Source organism: Mauremys mutica, chromosome 6 (genome assembly GCF_020497125.1).
Source record: "Mauremys mutica isolate MM-2020 ecotype Southern chromosome 6, ASM2049712v1, whole genome shotgun sequence".
NCBI classification, from domain to species: Eukaryota; Metazoa; Chordata; order Testudines; family Geoemydidae; genus Mauremys; species Mauremys mutica.
In genome coordinates, this window is record NC_059077.1 from 120,472,928 (window position 1) to 120,487,235 (window position 14,308).

Sequence of the window (14,308 nt, forward strand, 5' to 3'; positions counted from 1 at the left end):
CCAGTCATCTGGTACAGAGGCTGATTTAAGTGATAGGTTACACGCCACATTCATAATTATTAAAGTGAGCCCCATCTATGTACAGAGCACAGATGAAAACATGATTCCTGCCTGAGAGCAAACAGGACAATTCACACTTGTGACACAGAGGGCCTGAGCCAATGCCTAAGGAAGTCATTGGAAAGGCTCCCGTGAACTTCAATGGGTTTTGGATCAGACACAATCATGCCCCAGAAGCTTCATTAATTTGTACTGGAAATGTGTTGTTCATCATTCACCATTCACTACCCTGCATTTTAATCAGGGAACAGAAAATATCCCATGTGGTCAATCACATGCCAGGAATAGCCAATAATGAAAGCAAACAGTCTGCACACTGAAAGTTCAGCAGCCTGAGAATTATGTGCTGAACTCTTTAGCCAATACTTAGGAGTACCGAATACATTCACAAATCAGAAGAGCTTAGAGAATGATTCATGAGCCCAAAATAATGCTAAATTCATCACATTTTGGATTCACTAAATATTATTTACCCTACCTGATTCTCAAGAACACATAAAAGCAGCAAAGAGTCCTGTGGCACCTTATAAACTAACAGACGTATTGGAGCATGAGCTTTCGTGGGTGAATGCCCACTTCGTCAGATGCATGTAGTGGAAATTTCCAGAGGCAGGTATAAATATGCAAGCAAGAATCAGCATGAGGTTGATGGATTTCCACTCCATATGGCTAAATGCAGTGCCTTGCATGGTGTCAAGTATCAGAGGTGTAGCCATGTTAGTCTGGATCTGTAAAAGCAGCAAAGCACTGCATTTAGCCGTATGGAGTGGAAATCCATCAACCTCATGCTGGTTCTTGCTTGCATATTTATACCTGCCTCTGGAAATTTCCACTACATGCATCCGACGAAGTGGGTATTCACCCACAAAAGCTCATGCTCCAATACGTCTGTTAGTCTATAAGGTGCCACAGGACTCTTTGCTGCTTTTACAGATCCAGATTAACACAGCTACACCTCTGATCAAGAACACATGTTCTCTATAATGTATTGTGATGGTATAATTTGCCTTGAAAATCCATTTTAGAGTAACATATTTTGTTCTTAACGACAGTCCTCTTCCTACAAAGCGCGTCTCACATTTTCTCTCTAATATTGGATGAGAGCATTGTTATCCCACAGTTAATTGACGAGGTGGGAGGAGGGATTTCAAGGTCACTTCTTGTATGGAGAAGGAGGAAAAGTTTAATGAGTCTGGTATAGTGTGTTACTACAGTCATAAGTGGAATGAAGCTTTAAGTAAGTTGGAATCACTGCTCCCAGAAGATGTCCCAATGCAGACTGTAGCATGAGGACATAAGCCCAGAGAGTCATGCTTTAAGCAGCAACTAGAGAGCTCCCTGACCAGGAACTTCCTGCACGTATTAAGCTCCCTGCTGCAACACATCCTGGTCCTCTCTGGTAACTGTGGAGGACCAGGAACTCTAAATCCTTTCCACTTCTTCCTTTCTTTATAGTAAAAGATTAAAATTTAAATTATAAACCAAAGTGTCTACACACAACAGTACAAAACAAACTTCAGATTCCTTAAAATACTTTACACTGCTATGTCCCCTTATCAACTGCATTTCAGTGGTCTTGAGAAGCATTCTAAAGATCAAGTCTTTGAGGGGTCTGACCAGTCTTCCAGACCATGTGCTCAGTTCTGTTGAGTTTGTGCATGGAGTTCCCTGTGGAGGGGGCTCTTTTTCTGGGAAATATTGAAAATGAACTTTATTCCTCTGGAGGCCTTTTGGAGTCTCCATTAGGTAGGATTTGGGAGTTTCTGTCAAGTTCGAAACAGTTCCAAAAGTCTGGGAGCTTTTGAGCCAGACTTTGTTCCCTGGTCTCAGTTCAGGGAGTGTTTTTGTTCTGTGCAAACACTGAACTTTTATTGTTGTAGAACTTTTTATTTCAGCATCCAATTTTCAAAATTCCTTCAACTTGGGCCATGTAGATTTAAGTTGCATTGGTGCCACAGGTAAAGGCTTCCTTAGTTATCTTCCCATCCAACATTCTCTTGAGGTAACCCAGATGCAAACCACGTTGACCAACATGCCAGGAGTACTTTATACAGGTCCACTGATTTTTGCAGAAGTCTTTTTAAAGTCTGCATTGATCTCTCCACCTTTGTGTCTTTTCTCTTTCCTGTGTCAGTATTGCCTGATGCAGTCTCCCCTGTGCTGCTAGTACATAAGTCACTCTGCTATTTCTTTATGCTTTCTTGCATTCTCACTTTTGCCATATCTTTTCCTAGTGTGAAATCTGGGTCTAACTGAAATTGTGCTAATAAATTGGTGTCTCTTATACCAACAACTATCCTGTCTCTTATTAATTCTTCATCTAACATTTCATCTTTGTAATGTTCAGCAAGACTATGAACTGTGCTGGTAAGAGTCTCAGCTGTTTCCCCTTGTTCCTGGCACCTCTTATTAAATTTGGCCCTTTCATACATAATATTCTATCTTCCTATGAAACAGGTATCAAAAGCCTCTTTTATTTTGAAGTATTCTTTCTGTACCGCTCATCTGTGAGGATTAGGACACACAGGATGTCATCAACAGCATCACACATGGCTAATATAAGGGTAACCTGGTATTTACCTGGTGTCCTGGTGCTGTCTCTCTTAAACTAGAAGCCACCTAGAATTGTGCAAAGCTACAGATAAAACAAGGCCAGCTGCCTAAGTTGCCAAAATCAAACTTCTCTAATAGATGCATTGGTGCTGTGGGCTCCATTGCTGTGCTGAGGCAGGACTCTCCCTCCTTCTCACTGCTGCTTTCACAGGTTTCCTTCCTGATTTCCCACTTTCCCCACTCGCTCAGCACAGTAGCAACCTGGAGGTCTCTTGTCATAGATTCTTATTCATAGATTCATAGATTCTAGGACTGAAAGGGACCTCGACAGGTCATTGAGTCCAGTCCCCTGCCCTCATGGCAGGACCAAATACAGTCTAGACCATCCCTGATAGACATTTATCTAACCTACTCTTAAATATCTCCAGAGATGGAGATTCCACAACCTCCCTAGGCAATTTATTCCAGTGCTTAGCCACCCTGACAGTTAGGAACTTTTTCCTAATGTCCAACCTAAACCTCCCTTGCTGCAGTTTAAGCCCATTGCTTCTTGTTCTATCCTTAGAGGCTAAGGTGAACAAGTTTTCTCCCTCCTCCTGATGACACCCTTTTAGATACCTGAAAACTGCTATCATGTCCCCTCTCAGTCTTCTCTTTTCCAAACTAATCAAACCCAATTCTTTCAGCCTTCCTTCATAGCTCATGTTCTCAAGACCTTTAATCATTCTTGTTGCTCTTCTCTGGACCCTCTCCAGTTTGTCCACATCTTTCTTGAAATGCGGTGCCCAGAATTGGACACAATACTCCAGTTGAGGCCTAATCAGCGCAGAGTAGAGCGGAAGAATGACTTCTTGTGTCTTGCTCACAACACACCTGTTAATGCATCCCAAAATCATGTTTGCTTTTTTTGCAACAGCATCACTGTTGACTCATATTTAGCTTGTGGTCCACTATAACCCCTAGATCCCTTTCTGATGTACTCCTTCCTAGACAGGCTCTTCCCACTCTGTATGTGTGAAACTGATTGTTCCTTCCTAAGTGGAGCACTTTGCATTTGTCTCTGTTAAACTTCATCCTGTTTACCTCAGACCATTTCTCCAATTTGTCCAGATCAGTTTGAATTATGACCCTGTCCTCCAAAGCAGTTGCAATCCCTCCCAGTTTGGTATCATCTGCAAACTTAATAAGCATAATTTCTATGCCAATATCCCAAAACAGACCCCTGCGGAACCCCACTTGTTATACCTTTCCAGCAGGATTGGGAACCATTAATAACTACTCTCTGAGTACAGTTATCCAGCCAGTTATGCACCCACCTTATAGCTGCCCCATCTAAATTGTATTTTCCTAGTTTATCGATAAGAATATCATGCGAGACCGTAACAAATGCCTTATTAAAGTCTAGGTATACCACATCCAGCGCTTCTCCCTTATCCGCAAGGCTCGTTATCCTATCAAAGAAAGCTGTTAGATTGGTTTGACCCCATTTGTTCTTTACAAATCCATGCTGGCTATTCCCTATCACCTTACCACCTTCCAAGTGTTTGCAGATGATTTCCTTAACTACTTGTTCCATTATCTTCCCTGGCACAGAAGTTAAACTAACTGGTCTGTAGTTTCCTGGGTTGTTTTTATTTCCCTTTTTATAGATGGGCACTAGATTTGCCCTTTTCCAGTCTTCTGGAATCTCTCCCGTCTTCCATGATTTTCAAAAGATAATAGCTAGAGGCTCAGATACCTGTCTTTCCTTTACTCTTCTTTTGAGAGAGGGATCCACTCACTACTGACTCCTTTGTGTCCTCGTGCTACATGAGCCATGCTTTAAGCAGCAACTAGAGAACCCCTTAACCGGGAAGCACCAAAGTTTACTAAGCTCCCCACTGCAACACTCAACAACCACTCCCCACAGACAGTGATAGTTGTCCAGTGAACAGGTTACTTTCATTTGGTGCATTGTTAACCTCAACCAGTACTTCAAAACCTCTCACATAGTGTGACCCAGGACTGCAATGCCAACAGACTCCGGTTATCCGCAGGCAGGATTGAACCGGGGACCTCTGGAGCATGAGCCTTAGTGCATGAGCCTCTACCACATGAGCTAAAAGCCATCTGGCCAGTAGCTGAGGCTGTAAAGCTGATTCATTTTATCTCTCTCTCTAAGTGGTCTCCGTGCCACTAGGTGGGACAGAATACCACACCCAGAAGGTGTATGGGTTACACAACTACATTACAAGAAATTCACTTAAGCTTTTGGAATCTCCATATTTATATAGATTAGTTGTGAGCATGGCTGGTGAACCAAGGATGACATACATTTCTAGACCGGCCTACACAGACTTTCTAACCCTTTTGAGATGTCCTTATCAGGACCAGGGTTCAGCAACATATTTTCACCACTTACTTTTCTTATGATCATATTGCTATTGAAATTATCTCCAGCACACTCTGCCATTTGAACAGATGTTTCATCAGTGTAAACTCTCAACATTTTTAACAGGTGACATGTGTTTTATGGTGCCATTTAGAGATGCTGTATTCTTAAACATAATCAGAGTGATTAACGGCTGTTTCTTATGTGAGCCTTTATTTTTTTAAGTTTGACATTTGAATAAATATTCTCTTTCACACCATAAAGTAATAATGAATGCAGAACAGAGCATCTCTAATCGGATTATGTGGCATATAAACCGATATTGGATCACCTATGTAGTCTAAATAAAACCATGAAAATATGCCTCCGGACATAAAAAGAGCAAACGTACACTTGTGTGCTAATCACTGACTCTGCATAGTCCCTGTCGGTTCTGATCAACTAGCATGAGTATCTTCTCCTACTCCTCCAAAAATTATCAGCATCCTCGAGGAGACTCACCTGAACTCTGGGAGCCTTCGAAAGGATCTCAAAATATATGTTGTACTCCTTCCTCCACACCTTTTCTTTCTGAAGGGGCGTCTGAACATTCCCAGGGTTCAGATGTGCTGGGAAATGCTGAATCCACTCTGCTTTACTGTGTTTGTTGTCACCAAGCGGTGATTTATAACATCGATGCTCCCTCCCTTGTGCCTGGGACATCAGGGACAGAGGTGGCTTGGCTGCTTTCCTAATCCACAAGCACCATCAGCAAGCAAACAAGCTCGACTAGGGCAAAATCCGAACACTTTCACGTGATCACCCAAAAAGCAGTCAGGGCTGGATCCTCAGACCCCACTCAGCTGCTCAGCACCCATGATTTTCAAAAGAGCTCAGCACCTAACATGCTAAACGCTTTTGAAAATCTGGCCTAGGGCCTTGTCTCCAACGGGGGGAAAGGGGTGTTCCTAATGTAAGTTAGCTAACTTGAGGGAAAATTCCAGCAAAGATGAAGCACTAGGTGGCCTTAAAGACAAAGGATATGGCTTCACTGCACCGTTAACTCAGACTTTTATCAAGGCGTTACCGGTCCCTGTCCACTTTCCGACCACACACAAAACCCCCTCACACGGGTATGTGGTGCTTTCAGCCTGGGCTAGCTGGTCCATCTGGGGCTTATTCTTATGCTTATGCTCAGGCTATTAACCTGCGCCCCCTGCAGCGTGAATGCAGGCTAAACGGTCAGAGTGCTGATAGTCCTCCAACGCCTTCCCACAATTCCCCCGTTTGCCGAGAAGGACAGACAAATTCTCCCACTATTCACCGGGAAAGAATCATAGAGCAGCTCAGCTTAGTGCAGTGCTGAGACACATGGTATATGTCCCCAGAAGTCCAAGCAACACACACAGGGGAGAGCAGCACCATCGGGTCTGTCTACTCGGAACTAGACACCCACAGCTGGCCTGTGCCAGCTGACTCAGGATCACACTGCAGAGCTGTTTCATTGCTGTGCAGCTGTCTGGGAGCAAGCTGAGGTCTAGGCTCTAGGACCCTGCAAGATGGGAGGTTCCCAGAGTTTGGACGGCAGCCCAAACCCAGATGTCTACACAGCAATGAAACAGGCCCACCGCCCAAGCCCTGAGCCTGAGTTGGCTGGCACAGGCCAGCTCCAGGTGTTCCTTTGCTGCGTAGACATACCCACTGAGGACACCCTAACTCAGCACTGGCTCTGTGGTGTGGCTGTTCACACCTTTGCTCGGCCTATCCAAGTGCTCAGACCCAGGGGCAGATCACCCAAGTTAATTCTGCAGTGAAAACAGACTCTAAGGGGGAGCCTGGCGCTTACCTACACCTGCAAACATGCGAAAACTAAAATCTGCCTTGTTGTCACTAGGAGTTTATCTCGAGTTAGCTAACATGAGTTAAGAACACATCTTTTTCATTAGTGAAGACAAGAGCTTAGGACATGTCTAAACTAGAGTTTGTGGCACTTTTGGGGCTCAAGTGAACTGACTGCCAGTTAACTAACACCTTTGTAAATGCCAAGCTAGACATTGCTGAAATATTTGGCCCTAGATACAAACGTTTCTGGTTTACCCCAGGCTTCTGATCTCACTTGATTCTAAAGATGGCCAGAGTTTTAGGGCAGAGTGATCTCATTTCAGCTGAACCAGTCTTCCTATCCATAATAACCGTAATACACTGGCGACAGTACTAGGATGACCAGATGTTAAGGGGAAAATATTGGGACCGCCGCAGGAGGGGGCGGTTTTTTGTTGTTGTTTTTTAACACTCACCCGTCCAGGAGTTCGGCGGCAATTCAGCGGAGAGCCCTTCAGTCACGAAAGGTCTTCAGCGGTATTTCGGCGGCGGGTAATAAACCTTGGTGCCAAAGACAGAAGCACCCGCTGCCGAAATACCGCCAAAGACTGTCCACGACTGAAGGACTCTCCACCGAATTTCCGCCGAAGATCAGGAAACAAAATATCGCGACAAATGGCATCCCGACCGTACTCTAGTCAGGACGTAGGACAAACTCCTCAAAATCAGGACAGTCCCGATTTTATCGGGACGTCTGGTCACCCTAGATAGTACTTAGCGCACAGTCATGACATTTCCTTTGAAAGGAACGGCTGCTGTAGTGTGATATTAGAGCCGGAAACTAAAGCAGTTTATGATTGTTTATTTGTATCACTTTAGTGCCTAGCAGCTCGCGTCATGGACCAACACCCCACTGTGCTAGGTGCTGTACTAACAGAGAACAAAATGACATCCATGTCCCACAGGGTTTATAACTGAAGTATACGAAAAGAGGCAACCAGTGGCTACAGACAGACAGGTGGGGGAGAGTCTAGAGTTTAGATAAAAGAGGAGGCTGTGCTGTTTATGGTAGATACTGAATTTCAGCACCCCTAAACCTAGTGTCCACAACCTTGGGGTGAGGAAATGTGAATGCAAAGTTTGGGGGCACCAAGTGCATTTCTGAGGGCTAAATGGGTCACTCTGCACCCAGTGGCTCAGTCTGCACACACAGTTACTGTCCACACACATACCCTATGCTTTGTGCATGAGAAAAAATGTGTGCGTAAAAGAAGCATAGGTGGAGTGAGGCAGAACTATAGCTCCCTCTTCTCCCCATCCCGAGGGGAGGAGCTGTTATTCTGACTGGCTCTTACGCAGGAGAGAAGGGGTCTCTGGGTTCCTTACCACAAAAGGATGCTAACCTGTGACTGGTAAATTACACTGAATAAACCTGCAAGGAAAAAGTAAAAGCACATACACAGAGTGGAAATACATGTCTTGTGGGCCTTTTATGGCTAGTTAAGATGAAGGTCAAAAAATATAATGAAGGACAACACTATACCTCACCCTGCACGTCCATGCAGATGAGTGAGGGGGGTGCAAGGTACCCCTGCCTCCCCTGTGCAGACTACCCACCCAGCAGGAACTGCCAGGCCCCCTATTGCACTGGTTGATTAGGAGTGAGCAGGGCCCCTCAAAGCTTCAGGCAGCACAGCTGAGCTGGCAATCTGCTGCTAGCGGAGACCAGAGGCAGCTTATTTCCCCCAGATCAAAGAGGGAGCCGAGGAGAAAATGCTGACTGTTAGAGGAGAGTCGCCAATCCCTCTCTGCTCTGCTCCTAGGGCAGCATAGCTCCATGCTGCCCCGTGCTCAGAGCAGGTTACAAAGTAACAGTTGAGCCCAAAGTTAGGATAAAGAGTGATCGTTTATTCCACTGAGTTAGGATACCATGGAAACAGAATTTTTATAATTGAAGGTATGTCATCGCTCACCCTGGCTTCCCGACGCCACAGGTTTAAAAGCAGGTGTTTTTGTAAAACAGACAGCAGGCGTTAAATGTATATAAAAATCCAGTTGCAAAGTAAAATGGCGAGTTCCTCTCAATGTTGTTGGCTGGTCTCTGATGATGAAAAGCAAGACACTGCTGTGTAACCTTTCACAGTCAGGTGATCTAACTGAAGACATCAGTCCAAGGAAGCATGTGAAAAAATACAAACTTTTTTTTTAATGCTAATAACAGAGGAGGAAATAACCTTTTGGCATGTGATCTTTAGAAGAGGTCACTCCACATCAAACTCCCCTGGGCTTTGTCATGCGGTAAGAAACGGAAAAGTCCAGTTATTTAATTTCTGCGTTTTCCCCTCAAGGTTCTCAGTCAGATCTGTACTGAATGCAATCCACTCTGTGAAAACCAGTTCATAAGTTCAACAAGATGAGAGAATACTGCTTCGGAGACAGAACTCTGCTATTAGAACTGCGACGTGTCTGTAATCTGAGTTGTATTGTACGTGTAAATTCAGTGAACGCAGATCTGACGTCAGGCTTCACTTGACCATCTGCCAGAATTCTGACGCCTTCCAAACCGTGCAACTCTTTGGGTACACTAGTTATCTGTGTTTGTAGCAGATCTCCAAAAAAGGAGCATAGCTTGACCCAAAACAGGTCCAATTACCAAAATGTTGAGAGACTGATATTGATAGTTCAGTGTAAACTCAGGAGCCACGCCATTGGAGTCAATGGAGTTGCATCAATTTAAAACGAGTATGAGAATCAGGGAACAATGGGACCCACAGCTTAGCAGATGTTCCCAGTTCCCAACGTGGCAATTAGATGCTATTGTAGATCAATAAATGGCAACTGACTTTTGATGGAACAGTGTCTGTCTCTGAGCCTCCTTAAAACTATTGTCAATTGTTATCTAAGTACAGGTACGTGTGTTTTTAAAGTCCACGGGGCCTGATTTGCATCTGGTATCTGCTTGATACTGGAGGCCATTAACTTCAGTGGAGTTATCCCTGATTTACACTGGTGTAAGTGAGATCAGAATCAGGCCCTTTGGGCTATATGTATAGCTTAAGAGCTACTTTATTGACTACACCATCTTTCTAAGGGCTGTAGCATTGGGAGCGCGTCCAAGAAGGAACCCATCCAAATGGCTGGCATCCACGGTTATGCATGTGGGATTGGGCAGAAGACAGAATTATTGAGGAAGGACGCCACCAGAGCAGGTATCAGAGGCGTAGCCATGTTAGTCTAGATCTGTAAAAGCGGCAAAGAGTCCTGTGGCACCTTATAGACTAACAGACGTATTGGAGCATGAGCTTTTGTGGGTGAATACCCACTTCGTCGGATGCATGTAGTGGAAATTTCCAGAGGCAGGTATAAATATGCAAGCAAGAACCAGCATGAGGTTGATGGATTTCCACTCCATACGGCTAAATGCAGTGCTTTGCTGCTTTTACAGATCCAGACTTTCGTGAGTGAATACCCACTTCGTCAGATGCACCAGAGCAGGGACTTCCGAATGGAACGGGTGATGAGAAGGCCAGCTGCAGAGGGAGATACCCATCCCACCTCTTCAGTTGAAGGGATTGAAAAGATGTCATTGAAAACAAACAAAAGACTTTTTTATGAGAATTTTCCATGAAAATTTTTGTTTCTTTCAAAACTTCATTTTTTTTCAATTAACACCCGTCTCCCCCCGTATTGGTTTCTGAGTTTCAAATATTCAAAATGTTTTGCTTTCTGGTTTTTCCCCTTTCTCTCTCTCCTTTTTTCCTGTTTCCTTATGGCCACCAGAAAAAATGGGAAGGGAGGAAAAGGGAGGGCACAGATAGAGATGGGGGCAAAACAGAAATATTTCAAGGGACGGGGGGAGGGGTCTTTTGTTTTTTTCCTTGTAAAACTGAAAAATTTCCACAGAAATTTGTGAAAGTAAAACTGAATTTAAAAAAATCCCATGAAGGGAAAAAATCTGGTTGAGCAGCTCTGCTTTTTCAGAGATGGTGCAATGGCCGTGCTCCATGGACCTCTCTGAAGCCACTCTTGATGCCCCCTGCCACCAGGTTCATCTCTTCACACCCTCCACTCAGGTCAGCACCTGATACGCACAATCTAGCTCCAAGAGGGAGAAGCCAGGTGAAGGAAGACACTGGAGAGGGGCCCAAATTTGTAGCTGGGTTCAGATTCTGAAATGCTGGCTTGCCCCTCCCCCAACAAAATTTCACTGGTGCTCATCTCTGAGAGTTTGGGGCTAGTCCATTTTTAGAAGACACCACAGGCCAACCCAGCACTGCGAGGAGCAAGACTGACATGTAATGCGCCCAATAAATAAATACGAAAGGGTAAGCGGGTGCCACAGTACAAACAAATGGACGGAGAGCATAAAGTAGGATATTGTAAGGCTCATTTGGGAGGAGAGAAATAAGAAAAACATGGAGAAGAAAGATAAGCATAAATTATTCATTGACTGTGTTTCTTAATACTCCCCTGTATAGTAGGACTTCAGTTCCGATCATATATTTGACTGCTGAGGAGTACAGATCTGTAGACTTCAGTCATTTTTATGGCAGTATTTATAGTGATCTCGTCACACCACTCGCTTTACTTTGCATTTTCATAAGAGCCATTTTATACCTCTGTCATCAAAAAGTGCCCCCAAATTAAAATGTAGCTGACGAGGTCTTAGCTAAGCCAGAGTACATTTCTAGTTAGGAAATTTGCAAACAATCAGTTTGGATGTTGTTGAGTTAAAATTCTGAGCTATTTATTTGGGATTTGTATATTATTTTTAATATGGGCTTAAATCCTTTAAAAAAGAAGTCTATATGCAGAAACTGCAAGTAGGAGCTGTCCCTGGCTGAGCAGGGGCTGGCGTGGGTTAATGCCCCGATACCTCCCCCCGCCACGGTAACCAGGTTTTGGGGGAGCTGGGATGCCACAGAACAGGGTGACACACATTTACTAGGCCCTCTTGCACCATTCCAGCAGTGTACAAAAGCCTGAAAATAGATGAAGGTGTAATTTCAGGAGACCCTGTTTTGCCACAGACTTCCTGTCTGACCCGTTAGCCTCTCTGGGCCTCAGTTCCCCATCTGTACAATGGGGATAATAGCACTGCCAGACCTTGTGAGGATAAATACATTAAAGATTGAGGCGCTCAGATACCATGGTAATGGTGTCTAGATAAATACCACCGAGATAACCTGGCTCAGGGGGGTGTGATTCTCCATTGCCCTGCCATTCATCCCAGAGCAATGCTGCCATTTTGAGCTGGTAGCCTTTCCCCACCCATTTTCCACGGGTGTGACAACAACAGGAGTTGCCTCAGGCCCAAATTGTTTATTTCTCCTTGTGTAGCCATTTTACATTGGCTCTTTTCTATAATCTGCTGCTAGACCGAAGCGTGTGTGTCATTTATTAGAAAAATTCACTTTAGAGTCTTATCGGGTTATATTCTGAGTACTGAGCTCACTTGTTTGTATTGGTTCATTGCCCACGTTCTCTCTGGTGTTGCTGGAAAAGACATGTATGGCTGTGTAGTTAGCACCACATGTGTCATGACACTGATTCTAAAGCTATTATCAACAGTTTGAATTGGGCAGGGGTGCAAAGCAACACATTGCAGGGAGAAAAGTTTTTAAAAGGAAAATAGGTGGGTGGTAGGGGACCCTGGTCTTGAATCCAGCCCCAGGGCGGGTTTAAGGAAGCAGCTTTAGCCACCATGACACATGAATGCATTAGGTTACCTGGGAATGCACAGACTTGGGTGGGCCAATTTCTAGCCTCCCATGACCTGCTTCCTGATTGGCCACATGGTCTTGACCCTGATTGGCTGGTGACTATATATAAACTTCCTGCTTCCTTTCTGGTACCCTACCTGATCCTTCCAGCCCCCTCACTGTACCTTCCCCTGGGATTGGCTCTCCGGGCGATTAGACCCTTTGTGTGAACTCTGACCACCGATCAAGACTGCCCTTTGACCCACCTGAGTCCATGGGAAGGCATGGTGACAGATTTAATCAAGATCCTTCACCCATATCTCTCAGGCTGCTATAGAGCTAGCAAAATAATAGGTGTTTGGGTCATTGGAAATTCTGAAAAGTCAGGAAAAAATTGTGATTTTATTTTAATTTTCAGAGGATCAAAATGTCAGAAAAATTTTTGTTTCAGGTGAAACAACGTGTTTTTTTCCACTGAAACAAAACACTGAAATTTGAGTTCAAGTGGATTTTTTTTTCAATTTCTTTAATGAATTTTAATGAAAGTTTGAAACAGTCATTTCAAACTGAAAAAAAACCAAAATATTTTATTTTGAAAATATCAAAATGAAGATTTGCTGGCATTTTTGTTTGTTTGACAAGAAGAATTTGTTGAAATTGACACACATTCATGAAATGGTTGAGTGTTGGTGAATCTGCAACTTTTGCCTAAAAAAGTTTCAGCAGAAAAATTTTGCCCAATTCTAGGCAGTAGTATCTTTTCCCCTGAGCTCTGGGAGAGATTGGGATTCTCTGTCTGCCTCCTCACAAGTTACACGAGTGCAAATCCAAAGTACCAATGTACCAACACAGCAGTCAAGGCTAGGGAAGGATTCCCCTAAACCAAAGAGCCGGATTCTCACTTATACCAGGATATCCCTGGAGTAAGTCCACCAACTCTGAATCTTCAAAGATCTTCAAAGTCTGTCTTCCTGGAGTCCTCTTTCATGTTCCTTTTATAAGGGGGAGGGATAGCTCAGTGGCTTGAGCATTGGCCTACTAAACCCAGAGCTGTGAGCTCAACCCTTGAGGGGGTTGCTTGGGGATTTAGTTAGGGATTGGTCCTGTGTTGAACAGGGGGTTGGACTAACTGAGGTCCCTGACAGTCTATGATATTATTTTTTTTCAGGCAAGGGCTAGCTCAGTGGTTTGAGCATTGGCCTGCTAAACCCAGGTTTGTGAGCTCAATCCATGAAGGGGGCCACTTAGGGATCTGGGGCAAAAATCAGTACTTGGTCCTACTAGTCACAGCACAGGGCTGGACCCAATAGCTTTTATTTATTTGGAGGGGAGGGATAGCTCAGTGGTTTGAGCATTGGCCTGCTAAACCCAGGCTTGTGAGTTTAATCCTTGGGCCATTTAGGGAACTGGGGTAAAAATCTGTCTGGGGGTTGGTCCTGCTTTGAGCAGGGGGTTGGACTAGATGATCTCCTGAGGTCCCTTCTAACCCCTAATCTTCTATGAATCTGGCCCTTTGGTTATACAGGAGTTCTCCACCGGTCCCCTTTGTCTGGTCTAAACTGCAGAGGCAGCTCTGTAGGTCCAGGGCCCACCCACCACTTTCATGCAGGACCCATAATACCAGATAGACTCACCTCTTGTCTTTCATTTTACCAAAGAAGAAGCAGATGTACATGGCATGCTGGCCAATATTAATTTTCTTAACTATTTTTGCAGAGGGAAGTGCCATCAGAGAAATTCACTCTTCCAACCTTCTTTGGCCACTTGATTTTCTTTCCTATTTTATTGGGTTTTACGTGGTTTTGTTAGTTTTTTGATTGCT